Source organism: Hyperolius riggenbachi, chromosome 2 (genome assembly GCF_040937935.1).
Source record: "Hyperolius riggenbachi isolate aHypRig1 chromosome 2, aHypRig1.pri, whole genome shotgun sequence".
In the NCBI taxonomy this organism is placed as follows: Eukaryota; Metazoa; Chordata; class Amphibia; order Anura; family Hyperoliidae; genus Hyperolius; species Hyperolius riggenbachi.
The window spans coordinates 238,965,532-238,983,306 of NC_090647.1; the positions used below are offsets into that span (position 1 = coordinate 238,965,532).

Here is a 17,775-nt window from a genome sequence, read left to right on the forward strand (position 1 = left end):
GCCACACCACATACATACACCTACATACACCTACATACATACACATACATACATACATGCACATACATACATACATATATGTACATACATACATGTACATACAAACATGTACATACATACATACATGTACATACATGCACGTACATACATACATGAACATAAATACATGTACGTACATGTATGTATGTACATACATGTATGTATGTACATGTATGTACATACATGTATGTATGTACATGTATGTACGTACATGTATGTACGTATGTGCATGTATGTGCATGTATGTATGTACAGGTTTGTATGTACATGCATATATAGAGAGAGTTAAAGCCTCATTTGTCTCTAATCACAAGTTGTAATTTGATCTCTCCCCTGTGTCACCTGACTGCTATGGCAGAGATGGCAGAAAACCTTATTTGAAAGCACAGGATGGTAACAATATAGCCATTTTCCCAACTGCTTCTGACCTAAGTGCTTCTGCCATACTGTTACCGATTTTTGCCCTGATTTTGTCTACTCTCTTATTTGTACAGTTTCAAAATTCTTAAGTGTCTTTATAAATTTAATTAATTCACAAAATTTGTGTTCTAGTCTTTTATTTATATGCAGAATGTCTACCAGGCTTTATTCTGTCATATTTTGGTAAATTATGACTTAAGAATTGGAGGCCGAAAATTCTAGAAAAAAATGTACCGCTTTTGACTCCTAATTCCAAACAGAAATGCACCACCAGGGAGGTTAAAGTCAATTTATTCCTCCATGCAAGAGGGTTACTGCAGAGTGTACATACTGTAATTAAGTGCCACACTGTTTAGGTGTGTACTGTTTAGAAGCCCAGCTTTACATGTCTTTGAAGATGCATGACATTTAGATATGACTATATGGTTGGTAACATTTGGTGTGGTCTTCTATTGGCACATACACGTATTTAATTTAACACTAATGTAAGCTTTAATTATAATAGTGACCATGGATATCCCTGTTAAGAACGAAAACAGTAATAGTGGAAATAGACAAACCCAGGCAGGATCTTTGGCTTGCTCCCTTCAAGTTACAATGCAAGCAAATACAAAGTACACCCAGCCTAACCTACAATTGTCAGCATAATGCTCATTGATGGCTGATACTGTAACTGAGAAAATGTAGAAGATGCATGAAAGGTATGCAACAATGTCATATAGAGGTGGTTTAATACTTATTAAAATGCTATTCATAAACAAGCTTTAGAACCTTGAATCGTAATGTAAGGGAGTGTAATTGTGTTTTGTGTTTAGTAATTTATTGTATCACATTTCCTGTAAACGTGTGTGTATACATGCATATCTCATCTGGCACTGTATCATTTTTTTGCTCCCATATACATAGTAATTTCCATAACATGCTATTATTTCCTGTCATACTGACTGCAACGTGCCCTGATGTTCAATTAGTTATTAGTATATTTATGTCCGTTCCTTCACCTATGTGTTAAAAAGCAAAGAGCACATGAGTCAGATCAGGGAAGTAACTAAAAGTAGAGAAAATTGCCCTGGGTATAAATGTTACTCATCGGATGCAGCAAGGTGCGTGTCTAAAAGCAAATGTCACAAAGTCCTAAGCTATGTTTTACACTAAAAAATATAAATGCATCATTCTGTAAAACTACTATATTTCAGCATGGGAAAATCTGAAGTTTAATGTTACAAAACAAAAATACTTAAAATTGGAGAAAAAGAAACCCAAAAAGCAGCACCACTCAGTATGTTTGGTTTGGAGCATATTTACATATGCTCTTTATTATACATAATCAGTCAAACAAAATACCCTTCATGATGGTTCAGTATTAAAAACAATTTAAAAAGTACCCCATTAAACTCAAAGCCAATGGTAAGGTCATTTGCAAGTAACCAATAGTGAATAGTGAATTGTAATGTAAACCAGCGCTGGGCAAACTATGGCCCACGGGACATATCAGAATCAGAATCAGATTTATTCGCCAAATACGTCAATGACATACCCGAAATTGCTTGTGGTTCACATGGCATAGGCAGAGAATACATAGACGTTGACATACATCCAATACTACAATAAATATACAATACAAGAATACATAGACATTAACATACATCCAATAGATATACAGTACAGAGATATGCAATGGTACATGTTGCTCTTCCATTTGGAAACTATTTGAGGCAGGCATGTGGGGCATACACTTTAATCAGTTAAACCTCTTGAGGCCATTTTGTGCCGGGGCTTGGGGCCAAACTGCCCGGAGGGAGTTATGAAGTCCAGAGTGGCCCGCTGGTGGATGTGTTGACTACAGAGGGGGAGGAACTGGAATTTAACAGTAATATCCATCCCACGTGTGCTGTAAATCCGACCAGCGCCTTCCTCTTCTCCCCCCGCCCGCAGATTCGTGAGTGGGCGATAAGCGTGGGTTAACATTCATCTAATCGCCACTTTCAGCATCGCATCTCCATGTCAACAGGGAATCACATAACATGCCGTCGGGACGTGCCAGCATATTATACACTGACAACCAGCGTTGTTGCTATAGAGATGCGACGCTGGAAGCGGAAATCAGGTGATTGTTAACCCACGCTTATCACCTGCTCACGACTCTGCAGGGAGGGAGGAGGGAAAATATATTAGGAATGTGGCCCATGGTCCGCAGCATGCAACCTGGGCCGCATAAACTTTGCCCAGGCCTGATCTAAACCATAATTTGCATACAAGCAATACCTGTGATAATAAAGTAAAATTGCTAAACATCTACTCAATGATATCTCAAAAATGTATATATGGGAAAGAGTGCATAATGAAGACATATATTTAGCCCAGACAATGATGGAGAAAGTGCAGGCAATGAGGGACGGAGGACTCCCCCAAACAATATTGCTTTCTGCATCAGCTATGGTCAGAAAATGTAATTTGTCTGTGCATGCATGGAGATCCTGGTTGCATATAAATTTGTTGTATAGTGTTGTTTTGAGACACTCTCCATCCACAATAATCACTAATGGTGTATCTACAGCCTGAAGATGTCTTGTCTTAGAATGGGGAGGGGGGATATCAAACTACTTCTTTCTACAGGTCTGCTTTGACTTACTGCTTGTAGACACTTGAAGACAGGAAGTGAGGCCATATGTATTTTTTTCTGCAGAGATAACAGATAAGCAAAGATAACACAATACCTTCATATAACTTTTCTATGAATTTGGATATAAATTGTCTTTTCCACATTTTTTTAACTAACAGAAATCTTGTTTGAATTGTAGAAATATATTAAACTTCAAGTTTAAAGTGTAACTGTCGGCAGAGCCGGATTAAGGCTAAATGGGGCCCTAAGCAAAGTAACTGATTTGGGCCCCCCATCATGTTGTAATGGAATCAGAAGATGCAGCTGCACAGCAACATGCCGCACACACCGGGGCAGCCGAGCTACTGGTTGCTATGGGCAACAGCCCGCTTTCCTCTGTGGGTGCACAATGCAGGGAATAGCAGCAGCAAAATGCAGAGTGAGAGATGAATGGCTGGGACATTTGCACTCAGGGGCTGGGGCACCCCTGTGAAGAGGGCGCCAGATATCACAGCAGCAGCACTTTCCCCTGCATCTCCAGCCTGGCAATAGCAGAAAGCTCTGGACACCGCCAAACCGGAAGCCATTCCCAAGACAGAATTACATAACCACCTCCACCACCGAACAACCGATTTCATCCCAAACTAGACAGCCACCATGCAGCCTCCATCCCAGTGAATACGATAGTCCAGCAGAGAAGGCAGCCGCAGCGGGGGAGAATGACAGCACCAGATGACTCACATTCATCTATTGCGATCCAAGCAATAGAGGTCCCGTCATCCGGAGCCCATCTGTCTCCTCTAGAGTGCTGCCGCTCTGTTACTACTACTATTACTACTTCCTGTCTGATCTGAGAATCAGGAAGTTCAGAGCGAGCGGCTGCACTGTAGAAGAGACAGATGGGTTTCAGATGACTGGATCTCTATCGCTTGGATCATGGATAGGTGAGTGAGCGTTTGCCATCTGCTGCTATCATTCTTGCTGCAGCTGTGGTGCTCTGTTGGAAGGGAGGGAGGAGTGGGCAGCAGCAGAACACACAGTAGCAGGAGGGGGACCTAGGAGGAGAGCCTGGCTCTGAAGACAATCAGCAGCACACGGCATCATTTGACAAGACAAGACAAATAACATTTATATTGCGCTTTTCTCCTGGCGGACTCAAAGCGCCAGAGCTGCAGCCACTAGGACGCGCCCTATAGGCAGTAGCAGTGTTAGAGAGACTTGCCTAAGGTCTCCTACTGAATAGGTGCTGGCTTACTGAACAGGCAGTGCAGAGATTCGAACCCTGGGCTCCTGTGTCAGAGGCAGAGCCCTTAAAGTGACTCCGAGCAGTGCCTGTGGGTATGCCTTTAAGCATACCCACAACTAATTAATTACATCCTCACACCTACCAGCATGATGTTTGTAATTATATCCCCCTGGGTTCCTTATATTTCATTGCATTGTGCTGAATCGAGCTGCCGACTTTGGAGAAAAGTCATCCCGTGTAATACAATGTAACTATGGAAAGATGCATATCATTTTGAAGCTCTCTTTCTCCTCTTTCCAATGATAGATAAACTGCCACCCTATGCCTTTTAGTTTTCTCTATTTTCGCGATCAAAATTGCCATGGCCGAAATTTCGATCGCGAAAATAGCGAAAACTAAAAGGCATAGGGCGACTGTTTATATATCATTGGAAAGAGGAGAAAGAGAGCTTTAAAATGATATGCATCTTTCCATAGTTACTGCACTGCTCAGAGTCCCTTTAACCATTATATCATCCAGCCACCGCTGACAGGATGGCGAGGGCTGGTTTATGTGCTGATGGGGCCCCTTTGACTCTAAATGGGGCCCCAAGCGACTGCTTTTGTTGCCTGGTCAGTAATCCGGCCCTGACTGTCGGGCATAAAATCCAAAATCAATTCTTTATTTTTATCTGGTAAACAAGTAATAAGGATGCTAACCAGGCAATCAAAGTAAAAATCTCTATTACTTTTCTTATTTATAAATGATCATTCCCCAGTATACCTGACTCTTATTTGGTACGTTGCCACACAATGGAAGTTGCAGGGCATGCTGGGTTGTCTTTTTTTGCTTCTTTATTTCCCCTCAGATTTAACTAATGTACAGAAGCAAAAAAGGACAACCTAGCATGCCCTGCAACTTTATTTTTGCGGCAACATACCAAATAAGAGTCAGGTAAACTGGGGAATGATCATTTATAAACAAGAAAAGTAATAGAGATTTTAACTTTTGGATTGCCTGATTAGCATCCTTATTACTTGTTTACCAGATAAAAATAAAGAATAGATTTTTGATTTTATGTCCGACAGTTACACTTTAAAGGACCACTATTGTTAAAAAATTTATAATTTAAAATCCATATTTATAAGGAGTCCATTTCTCCCAGAGTAAAATGTGATGGAGCAGAGTATTCTGTACACGCAGATAGGCACCCAGTATAACTCTTTACTGAAGAAAAACATGCAGAGATGTATCATACACCACCATCAGGAAATGCAGCTTACTTAGAATGGAAAGGATGACAGAGTGAATGCAGGACAAAACAACACGATAGAGGTCATTGCAGCACTTTACATTTGAAATTTGACATTTTGTGGTTGCTTTACCATACTGCAATTTAACTAATATTGTTGTTACTACCTACAAAATGCACCATAAATTACTTTTCCCCTATGTTGCTGTTACTTGCCTGAAACTAACACACAAAAACAAGCTAGAGGGAAGGGGAGGAGCTCACCCCAGCCAAAGCTACAGGAGAGGAGCTAGGACAATTTTTGAAAGGAAACATGAGTCTGTTGGACAGCATGTGTAACATGACATGTTGTATATTTTGAATTTTACAATTGCTCATGATAGTGGTCCTTTAAATGTCTGCTTAGCTACTGAGGGTCAGTAACAGTGCAAATAACTTTGCATTTAGTTATGAAGAAAGGAAATAAAGTTGTGTATTCAGCAAGGGCTGGTTTACACTATACATGAGTGTTGCATTGCGTTGTAAAGTCACGGTCATGTTTTCTATTGCAAGGTCCATTGCAATGTCCCCTGCAGGTCCTGAGGGCATTTTCTGTCCATTGCATATAAGTTGTCCAATGCATTAAAACAAAGGAAAGGGGAGTAACTACAAATCATGGGCCCCCTAGCAAAATATAGATCCCCCCCCCCCAATGTTCACACCCCTTACCTTGCCATCCCTTGGTGACCTTCACAGCCGGAGGGCCTACCTTGCAATGATAATAAAACACGAATCAGCTGATTTCTACGTGCGGCTCTTAGAGCCAAGCACCGAAACTGAGCGTCGTCATAGCAGCAATGCTGTGATGCGCACCCCGCATAGCGGTAATTTGGGGCTCTGGCGTCAGACCCCGAATTACATCTCTCTCCGAGTTGCAAAAACTCGGAGGGGAATAGTATTTAACGCCGCCTCGGAGTTTAGTGGCAGCAGGGAGAGCCGTCATTCGGCTCTCCCCGTGCCGAACTGAGCAGTGCTGATATAATATGCACCCCATAAAACAAGTATGGCCACAAAATGATCTTCATATCCATGACAAGTCTAGCCAAAAAAACACTTACTCTGGAGGATGGATCCCTGGCTGCAGAGGCTGCGCTTCTGTAGTTTCACCCCTGGAAGGGCAATGGATATAGCACCCTAATTTTGAAAGAAACAATACACATTATGCAGTACTCACAGCACCAACCAATTCAAATCCATTGGCTTCAGTATAACTAGTTCATTACCATAGATTTGTATAGTGCACTATCTTATAAGTCCCAGTAGCATTTTTTTCCTTGTGCTATAGACACATTTGGCCTTTCCTGCACCAAAGCATGGGCACAGTCTGCCTGAGGAGAGTCTCTAATCACTTCAGCTTCCAGACTGCTGCTACCCAGAACTTGTTTCTAGCCATTAACAGAAAATTCTTGTAATGAACCAATCTTTCCTGACCCAGGAAGTGAAAGCGATCTAGCTAATGAAGGCACTGGCAATAAATTAATGAACACAACTGCTGACTACTTCCTTCGCACCTAATAGCTTTCATTTGCTAAGTTGCTTTCACTTCCTGCTTCAGTGGTAATGGGCATGTTAGGATAATTTCCCTCTGAATGAAGTTAGCTACTTCTTGGACTGAGACCAGTGACCATGCATGAACTTGTCCTCCTGAATGATGCATGTTTCCTCCGTACATATCTCTCAATTTAAACTCCCTTAGAACTTGCATACAAAGAATTTTGAGGTCGAGTCACTTTCAACCTTCATCCTGATCTCAAACTAAATAAAACTGTTTATTTATGTTTAGAAAAAGTGAGAAAGATGCCCTATGTTGAAACTTTAAAAATGTCAACTGAACTGCTGAAAAAGGTCCATTTACACAACCCCTTACACTTTATCCTCCAGGTGGTCTTGCACACCTCAGTCATAAACCAGGAAGGTGGTTGGCATTGCATATAAGTTGACAGTCAGCCACAGTCGAATCAATATCCACAAAGTGGCCAGCACACCTCAGTTGCATACCAAAGTCTTTACCCCACCATTTCAGTTCACCGACAGTTGTCGCGGGGCCTCACAAAGTAGTATGTATATGAACAAACATACGACTTTGTTAAAGCCAATAGCTGAAAAGACACATTTAAAGAGATTATACAGCTTAACCACTTAAGCCCACAGGGTTGTTCATTTTTTGCATCTAAGCAACTTTCCCCTCCCATTCATTCGCCAATAACTTTATCACTACTTATCACAATTAAATGATCTATATCTTGTTTTTTCCACCACCATTTAGGCTTTCTTTGGAGGGTACATTTTGCTAAGAATTATTTTATTCTAAATCCATTTTAACAGGAGGATTAAGAAAGAAATGGAAAAAAAATTCATTATTTCTCAGTTTTTGGCCATTATAGTTTTACATTAATACATGCTACTGTAATTAAAACCCATGTATTTTATTTGCCCATTTGTCCCGGTTATTACACCAATTAAATTATGTCCCTATCACAATTCATGGTGCCGATATTTTATTTAGAAATAAAGGTGCATTTCTTCAATTTGCGTCCATCACTATTTACAAGCCTATCATTTAAAAAATTATATTAACATACTCTCTTGACATGCATATTTAAAAAGTTCAGACCCTAAGGTAACTATTTATGTTGTTTGTTTTTTTTATTTTTTTTTTTTTTATTTTTTTTAATAAAAACATTTATTTGGGTAATTTTTGGTGTAGGAAATAAACAGTTAATTTTTAAATGTAATACAATGTATTTTTTTATTAAAAAATACATGTGGGTGTAGTTTACTATTTGGCCACAGTAAAAAAAAAGTCCTGGAAGTGTATGGTCACGCTTCTAGGAACAAGAAAAAAGACGGGGAACTTTTTTTTGCAGAAATACTGCTGTCTCTGATAAAAGACCGTCATTTTTTTCTGCGGGGGACTTAGATTGATAAATGGGAATTATATTCCCATTCATTGATCGGGGCTAACGGCAGGAGCGTGCGTGCGATCGTGAGCACCGCACACTGACAGCAGCACATCTTATCTGGACGAACATATTCGTCCAGATAGGCTTAAGTGGTTAAATTATACATTACATGGAATCCCTTCTGGTAAAAAGTCATAACGCCTTTCAGATCTCCCCTGAGCTCTGGAAGCCATTGCTTCAAGCCCATAGCCCCACCCCCTTGCAGCCAAGTGCCATGGCATCCTCTGTATCAGAAATACAGAGTGCCACAGAAACCTCACAGCACTCGTCTGCAAGGGGCTGGGCTATGCACTGGAAGCAATGGATTCAGGGGCTCGGGGGGGGGGGGGGCTGGGGGCTAAAGACCCGGTAAGTCGTTACAACTTCCTACCAGAAGGGAATTCATGTAATGTTTAATTTTAGCTGTATAGTCTCTTTAAGCTAATTCCAAATTTATGGGGTTTTTTACATGATATTCATAATCAATATGGCAAACCTTTTTCTCTGGGGAATCACAAAGCATGTAGTTGCTAATTTCTATTACATTTTAGATGATATATGTATTCAACACAGTGACAAAGAATCTCTTCATTTTTAATAACCGTACACCTTTTACACTTGTTTACCGCTCATTAAACAGCAGCACCCTTTTGACTGTCCAATAAATAATTGCAGTTAATGAACGCTTTCAGTTGTTATGTGTGTCTGTTTGAAGAAGAAGAATATATTCCTGAGCTAATTCACACAATCTTAGCAGCATTCAAGCAACACAGATTAGAAACTGTCAGTGCTCCAAATGTCAAAGTTAAAGCAGTTTTGTTCATCACAGAGAATGAATAACCAAAGATGCGTGAAGAACTTCACTTGTACCTTTATGAGGAAGCAGTAAGAGGTCTCTGAACGTTATGCATTGAGTACAAGAAGCTGCTATACTGCTGACAACAACATCGCCAGGGCTGGTCCCTCCTTTCCACTCTCAAAAATATGTATACAGTATATTAATATATGTAACACCTTGTTCTTGATGGAATTTATGGTGAGCCATAAAATGTAAACAAATTAATTTGAGCAAGTAAAACATAAGCCACAAGAAATAAAGCCGGAAGTGGAGGGCAGTAAATGTACCTGCTGTGCTGGCTTCTCATTTTTCAGCAAATGACCGCCCATAACCATTAGGGAGACTGGCACCGGCTACCCTGTTAGGTGACTATTGCTGCATGCTGTATATTAGGCATTCTGAGGACCATGGTTACACAATCTGTGTCTGCTAGCTGTACATCTCAGCCTGTTATCATCAATGCAGAAATACACTTAGCATAAATACAGTTTATATTCTACGGATGTGTGAAATATTTCCTTTCATCTAGTGACTCCGCTTGTTTTAAATTCATAATTAAGCTTATACAGCCTTCAATAAAATGATCTGATGCATGATGGGATAATGTCAAACAGTACTGCAATATACATTTTGCATTAAAATAGGTCATACCGTAAAATAATAATAATATATATATAGTATATATCAGGCCCACCTTTAAATCTGAACTACTGTAATTTAGTCTGAAAGGTGACTTTGGATTGTGCTAAGTTAGTTTTAAAAATAAAGCATTATGAAAGCACTTAGAGGGGAAAAAAGGGAAAAGTCTTACTCAAAAGAGAGAGAAAGAAGCCTTTTAGCTAATCAAAATGAAAAATTGTTTGGTGTATTAGTGAAATAGCTATAAATACAGTATCTGTGGTGTTCCCAGTTCAACTATTGCTTCTTTCAGTTTTCAGTGAATGTTTACTACTGTATGCAGATAACACCCAGCCAGAGAAGAGCACAGAAAGCCTCCCAGCTCCAGCCATGGATTTGGGGATGGAAAGGTTCCTCACAACCTATCTGTGGTCAGCCACAGATAATAACAATGTCCCTCTTGGTTTATGTCTGCAGACTGTCGATAGAACAAGCTTATTATAGGAAGAGTCACGTTGAGCTATGCTACATCTTAAAATGTAATTGCAATTTTGGATTTTAATTATGCTATGTGATTGCAAATAGTTACTTCTGAGATAAAACAAAACAGTAATTTGCTTGAAATGATTGTCTAACTGCCTGTAATTTGTTCCTGAAGTAGCAATGACAACATTATTAATGGCCGTAGCTGCCCGCTTTCACAGTGAAGAAGGGAAGAGAGTGAGTATTGCAGGTTTAGCCCAAAATTCCATGCAGTTAGCTAGACTTCAATTCCAAACCAGAGCTGAATTAAGGTCATACAGGGTTTCATTGTTGGTAACCTGGCTCTGTCATCAACACGGTGGTTTTCTGCTTAGTGGAGCGATAGTGGGATGATTCAAGGTATACATTTTCAGTGCATGGCATGGATTAATGTGGCTCTATGTGGTAGGACTTGAAACACCCAGAGTTAGAGATTCCCCAGGGCCAAAAGCCCTCTTACTAAAAGCCCTATGCAAAACATGTATGCATGTTGTATTATTGTGGCTCTGCACAATTAACAAGCTGACTCATCATTGCATTCCAGTGTTTCTAGAGGTCGAGCGCAGGAGATTTGAGTGCAGGCGGTGCCACAGTGTTTTAAAAGTAATTTGAGCACTGTCTTTTGACGGTGCCAAATTACTCACTGAGCGAAGCTATAGTCATAGGAATTACGACTATAGCTTCGCTCAGTGAGTAATTTGACAGTGCTCAAATTACTTTTAAAACGCTGTACTTCAGCCGCCAGCAATAACTGGAAGCCGAATTACATCTTTCTCCACTATCCATGACAGCCTGGAGAGGGAATGTAATTAGTGCCGCCGGGACTTGTGCAGGAGCAGGGTATGCCGTATATCGGCTTTATCCTGCACCCAAATCTCCCGACGGATATTTCATAGGTATGCCTGGAGGTGTGTTTATCTTTCAGGGACAGCAAAGGGATGCTTTGCATATTCATCTGTGATGGATTGTAGGAGATCTCATATGCTCACTCTAACCCGAACAGCCACAAAATCCTTTTGTTTTAAGAAGGAAAATTTCTATTTTGCAAAGCACATTCAGCGAGAGGGCTTTTTGGTCTTTTTTAGCCCCTTACACACTCCTAGGAGTTCTGGTTCACCATGGGCTTGTTGTGTAGTCTGTAACTCTACGTGGTTTAGGACCTTCCACATAGAGCCACATTAATCCATGCCATGCACTGATGAGGACCAACCAGTCTGAAACAGTTTGTATGCATGTTGGATTATTATGGCTCTTTACATTTAACAAACTGACACATCATTGATTTATTGTAGGAGACCTCATATGCTCACCCTAACCTGAATAACCACAGAGGCATTATTTTTAACATGCAAATAAATAAAAGTTAAGTTGTATTTTAAAGATATTTATAATCTATGATCAATATTAGAAATGCTTAGAAGTCTTTTTGTAACACAAATATGCATAATTTGACTGTGCTGATAGAGCTTGACTATGCCATGGAGATCTGTGTGCTGAGCAGATGGCAGGTTAATAAGTATAGTATCAGCAAAGATGGCACAGGTCTAGATGGGGTATAGAATCTAAGAGGGAACCTAAACCTCACCATTCGCCTCCTCTTATTTCCTCATGGGTTTGTGGTCAAGAACCTGTAGTAGACCACGGCTAACTTAGCTCCCAAATAGTTCTAGATCATCCCCCAACTAAAACTTCTGTTCAGTTCATTACCAGCAGCCTGAGAGTAGGAGCCAGCGGATAAAGAAAAGAGGTCAAGGTCAGAAACCATGACAAAGCAAATGATCCAGTGCTTTTTATTGCACCCAATTATGGCCAATTTTAAGGCAGCAGCACACATTAGCGTTAACATCAGAATTCAGTCATCTAGGTGAGTGCCGTGCTTAGGTCCTTGTGTGTGTCCAAAGGTCTGGCCATCATCTCTTCCCACATGCTACAGGCACATGCTATTACATGGGAAGATGTGACCACAGTCACCATGGCAATCAACCTGACAAGCTGTTTGCAGACTTGTTTTGATTTTTTTTCAAATTAAATGCATTCTTCTTTTGTGAACAGTCTTCATGTATCACCACAAATAAGAATACAATTCAGAAAGCCATTTGGCACTCATTTTATAAAGAAGCTGCCTGCGCAATTTTAATGAGGGGTTGGGTGCTTTTGGAACTTTCTGTTTAATAACACTGACAAGTAAAGCTTGATTAAAAACACAATAAAATTCTACACTGCAGTAACGATACAGCAGGGAGCTTGCATGTTCCATATAAATACATCTTAACGCACAAGTGTATAATTATTGATAATGCCAGCGACAATTAGATATAAAAATAATGTAGTGATCAGCATGTTGAAGAATGAATAGGTTTCTCTAGCATCATTAATTTACAAAAAATATAGTATGTGGATAGAACTACTAATTCTGAATGACGATATAGTGTATCACAATGGTTAAAGAAAAATAATGGTAATAATGTTGAATATTGTGTATTAAAAATGTGAGAAATTCCACGGCCATGTGATGGAGAGTGTTTTTTTTCTATAGGATGTTTCACTATCATTTTGGGATTGGGATTTTGAGGAATTATAATGGATTCCAGTACCATGGCTTAAAACTGGTGTAGGAATTTCTACCAATAATTTGATAGCATTATCTTAAAGAGTAGCTCAAGTCAACTGAACACATTTTTTTTTATTTTTAAAAATGTTTTAAATACCCAAGCGGCATTCTTGCTATTTGATTCTGTCCATTATTTGGATGGCACCAACAGCACTGCCATCTTCTGGATGGCTTGTAAGCATCCATAAATGGATTGAGGTACGTCATGAAAAGACCCTACATTTTTTATTCTTTTTTAGTATTTATATAGCGCCAACATCTTACGCAGCGATGTACAGAGTATATTGTCTTTTCACTAACTGTCCCTTGAAGGAACTCACAATATTGTCCCTACCATAGTCATATGTCGATGTATGTATCATAGTCTAGGGCAATTTTTAGGGGGAAGCCAATTAACTTATCTGTATGTTTTCGGGATGTGGAAGGAAACCTGAGTGCCCAGAGGAAACCCACGCAGATGCAGGGAGATCATACAAACTTTTTGCAGATGTTGACCTGACTGTGATTAGAACCAGGGACCCAGTGCTGCAAGGCAAGAGCACTAACCAGTACGCCACCATGCTGCCCACAACCACCTGTGGGTTTGGGTGAAAAAGTGATGAGGCACTTTTTATTGGGTGGTGCAGCTGCTGATTTTGACAGGGATCCATGCAGGACAAGTAAGAATTATTTTCTACATCTTACAGATTTTACTACAATCTACACTCAACAAAAGGATTATTAGGAACACCTGTTCAATTTCTCATTAATGCAGTTATCTAATCAACCAATCACATGGCAGTTGCTTCAATGCATTTAGGGGTGTGGTCCTGGTCAAGACAATCTCCTGAACTCCAAACTGAATGTCAGAATGGGAAAGAAAGGTGATTTAAGCAATTTTGAGTGTGGCATGGTTGTTGGTGCCAGATGGGCTGGTCTGAGTATTTCACAATCTGCTCAGCTACTGGGATTTTCATGCACAACCATTTCTAGGGTTTACAAAGAATGGTGTGTAAAGGGAAAAACATCCAGTATGCGGCAGTCCTGTGGGCGAAAATGCCTTGTTGATGCTAGAGGTCAGAAGAGAATGGGCTGACTGACTGAAGCTGATAGAAGAGCAACGTTTACTGAAATAACCACTCGTTACAACTGAGGTATGCAGCAAAGCATTTATAAAGCCACAACACGTGCAACCTTGAGGCGGATGGGCTACAACTGCAGAAGACCCCACTGGGTACCACTCATCTCCACTACAAATAGGAAAAAGAGGCTACAATTTGCACGAGCTGACCAAAATTGGACAGGTGGAAGACTGGAAAAATGTTGCCTGGTCTGATGAGTCTCGATAGAGTCAGAATTTGGCGTAAACAGAATGAGAACATGGATCCATCATGTCACTTGTTACCACTGTGCAGGCTGGTGGTGGTGGTGATGTAACGGTGTGGAGGATGTTTTCTTGGCACACTTTAGGCCCCTTAGTGCCAATTGGGCATTGTTTAAATGCCACGGGCTAACTGAGCATTGTTTCTGACCATGTCAATCCCTTCATGACCACCATGTACCCATCCTCTGATGGCTATTTCCAGCAGGATAATGCACCATTTCACAAAGCTCGAATCTTTTCAAATTGGTTTCTTAAACATGACAATGAGTTCACTATACTAAAATGGCCCCCACAGTCTCCAGATCTCAACCCAATAGAGCATCTTTAAGATGTGATGGAACGGGAGCTCCGTGCCATGCTTTGCTTGCATGCTTGCTTTTTTGCTGATGCTGCTATTGCAATACTGTTGCTTGGAATAGGAGTGTGCTGGGACTTTAAGGAAGGACTATACCACTGCTTCGCACTGCTTCATACCGCACACAGCCTGTGTATTCTTTCTGATCTCTCTGGACAGTCTGGAATTACATTAACACGGGCCCAATGCTTGGATTTGCATCCATACAGGCTTTTGGACTTCTTTGCTGTTAGACAGCTTCCATGAGTGGATTCAGGGGGCGATATTAACAAGGCCTTGTCTTATCAATTGGTGCATATGGTTGGTGTGCTTGGCTGAATGGATGATTGGCCTAGGGATTAGAGGGGACAGTTGAGGCTGTGACTGCAGGTTTAGTGATTAGGAATATCTGTCTGGGCAGTTTTAATGAATATATAATAATCATTTTTCTAATAATGAAATGTATACAGTTTTTCATAAATATTGTCTTGCTTGGGGTTTTTTTTTGGTCCATACCATCCACTATTTATTTTTCCTTCCTAATTGGTGTTGTTCCGTGCCCTGGATGTGCATCCCACAAATCTCCATCAACTGCAAGATGCTATCCTATCAATATGGGCCAACATTTCTAAAGAATGCTTTCCGCACCTTGTTGAATCAATGCCATGTACAATTAAGGCAGTTCTAAAGGCGAAAGGGGGTCAAACACCGTATTAGTATGGTGTTCCTAATAATCCTTTAGGTGAGTTTATATAAGAACAGCAATTTTATGTAATGGTTTAATTTTGCTTGAGGTGCTCTTTCAAGGACAACTGAAGTGAGAGGAATATGGAAGCTGCCATATTTATTTCCTTTTAAGCAATAGCAGTTGCCTGGCTGTCATGTTGATCATCTGCCTACATACTTTTAGCTATAGACCCTAAACAAGCATGCAGCAGATCAGGTGTTTCTGGCATTATTGTCAGATCTGACAAGATTAGCTGCATGCTTGTTTCTGGTGTGATTCAGACACTACTGCAGCTAAATAAATCAGCAGGAAAGCCAGGCAACTAGTGTTGTTTAAAAGGAAATAAATATGGCAGCTTCCATATACCTCTCTGTTCAGTTGTCCTTTAAAGACTGCTACTAGAAAACAGTGTGGCTCTAAAATGTATTACAAATGAGATCTATGTGACCATCTATGAGACCTCATGGGTCTAGTCTGCAAAGACAACAATCAGGGACCCTCCAACACTTTGTTACTGTGCATGCACCCAGATGCGGCCATTAATATGGATGGTTGGGTCTGGGAGCTGGCAGGCAGTTTGAAGAAAAACCTCAGCTAATGCATGGTTCAAAACATATATTCTATGCAACATCTGTTACTAAACCGGGTACAGTGTTGTTAAAGTACTGTACCACCTCCACCACCTCCAGCCACTTGTAAGTGCTACTCCCGCTATGGAAGCCGCTGACTGGCAGCAAATTCTCCACCTGTGTGCCATTTTCTGAGCCAGAACACAGTGATACAATCCATCATAACTGGAACATTTGTGACCATAATTATGAAGCCTCTTCCTCATGGTGACTCATCTCAGGCAGTTCTAATTATTCAATCATATTTATACCTGGGAGAGGCCATTCTTAAGGGGAACCTGAATTGAGAGTAATATGGAGGCTGCCAACTTCATTCTCCAATAAAAAAAATGCTAGTTGCCTGACTTCTGTTCTGATGTGCTGCCTCTAATAATTTGAGTCACTGGCCCAGAATGAGCATGCAGACTCTGGTCTGACTCCACTAGCTGCTCAGGTGTGTGACTCCGAAACAACTAAAGCCAAAAGCTCAGCTTGACAGCCAGACAGCTGTTATTGTCCATGACACAGGTAGCCTCTGTGTCCCTCTCACTTCAGGTTCCCTATAAGTACAGAAAGCCCCTGATTTGTGACTGGTATTCTAAAGGAAGACACTGAAATACTAGAGATATTGGCCAATCAGAACATAACCCTGGGCACCAAGATTTACCCAATAAAAACTTTCTGTGGTCCTCTTTACATCAAAGTGGTGAGATCCTCTTTCACCTTCTTTCTTCTAAATTGTCCTGTGACATACAGTACAAATTGTCCTGTGACATACAGTACTATGGTCCATAATAAAGGAACTTGATCTAAGGGATATCGTGCAGACACCCCTTCTTTGCTACTATGATTTTTTGTTTTGACATCTGTGACAATTATAATATGCATTTATAACGTAATTTGTTATTAAGTTTAAAGTAGATCCGAGATGAAAAACGAACTATAACAAGTAACTTGTCTATACATTGTATCTAAAGTTTTGATATTTTACACAGCTAATCTAGCTGCAAACAGCTTCAGCAGTTAATGATTATTTATTCCTGTAATACAATGAGAGTGGCCATGTTCTGTTTGTCACATTACACACAGGCAAGCTGATAGCATCTCCATTCCTCAGCCTGTGAAAACTTCACTACCCTCTCCTCCTCCCTCCTCCCCTCTGCCTCTGAAATCTATAGCTAGTTACCTCCTCCTCCTCCTGCCCAGACTGAGCTCCTATAAGCCCTTGCTACTAAGGCTTAGAGTGCCAAGGCACTCTGGAGAAGCTGTGGGCGGGGCTTGTTTAGTTTATAGGGAATTAGAGTATTAAAACAAACACAAAAAATATTTGGCTTGAGGGGAGGCCCTATAAACTATATGAAAGAAACACAATTATGCAATGAGTAAAAGTTTATCTTGGATCCACTTTAAGTTTGCTAATACAACTTTGGAATATGCTTTGTGGTTAGGAATTAAATTGTAATTTAACACTTATAGGTTACGCATATCGCCTGGATGTATGTTTTTTATGAATATTCTATCTGTTGTAGATGTATGTTTAATGTCCACTTATGTGTAGGGGAATACTGTAGTGTATTGTGCTAATGGCAAACTTTACTGACCACAGTATTCTGTTTCTGAAGATTTTGCCTTACC

General features: G+C 40.3%; 1 protein-coding gene and 1 long non-coding RNA gene across 7 annotated transcripts in view; one reads left to right on the plus strand and one right to left on the minus strand.

Moving 5' to 3' along the window:
* FRMPD4 (FERM and PDZ domain containing 4) overlaps positions 1-17,775 on the plus strand; it is a 562,898-nt gene that overhangs the window by 323,737 nt on the left and 221,386 nt on the right. The gene's annotated exons all lie outside the window — the stretch shown is intronic.
* LOC137546209 (uncharacterized) overlaps positions 1-17,775 on the minus strand; it is a 201,801-nt gene that overhangs the window by 183,510 nt on the left and 516 nt on the right. The window contains exon 2 of the long non-coding RNA XR_011026200.1: positions 6,636-6,711. This is a non-coding gene — a long non-coding RNA (uncharacterized lncRNA). The remainder of the gene's footprint in view (positions 1-6,635; positions 6,712-17,775) is intronic.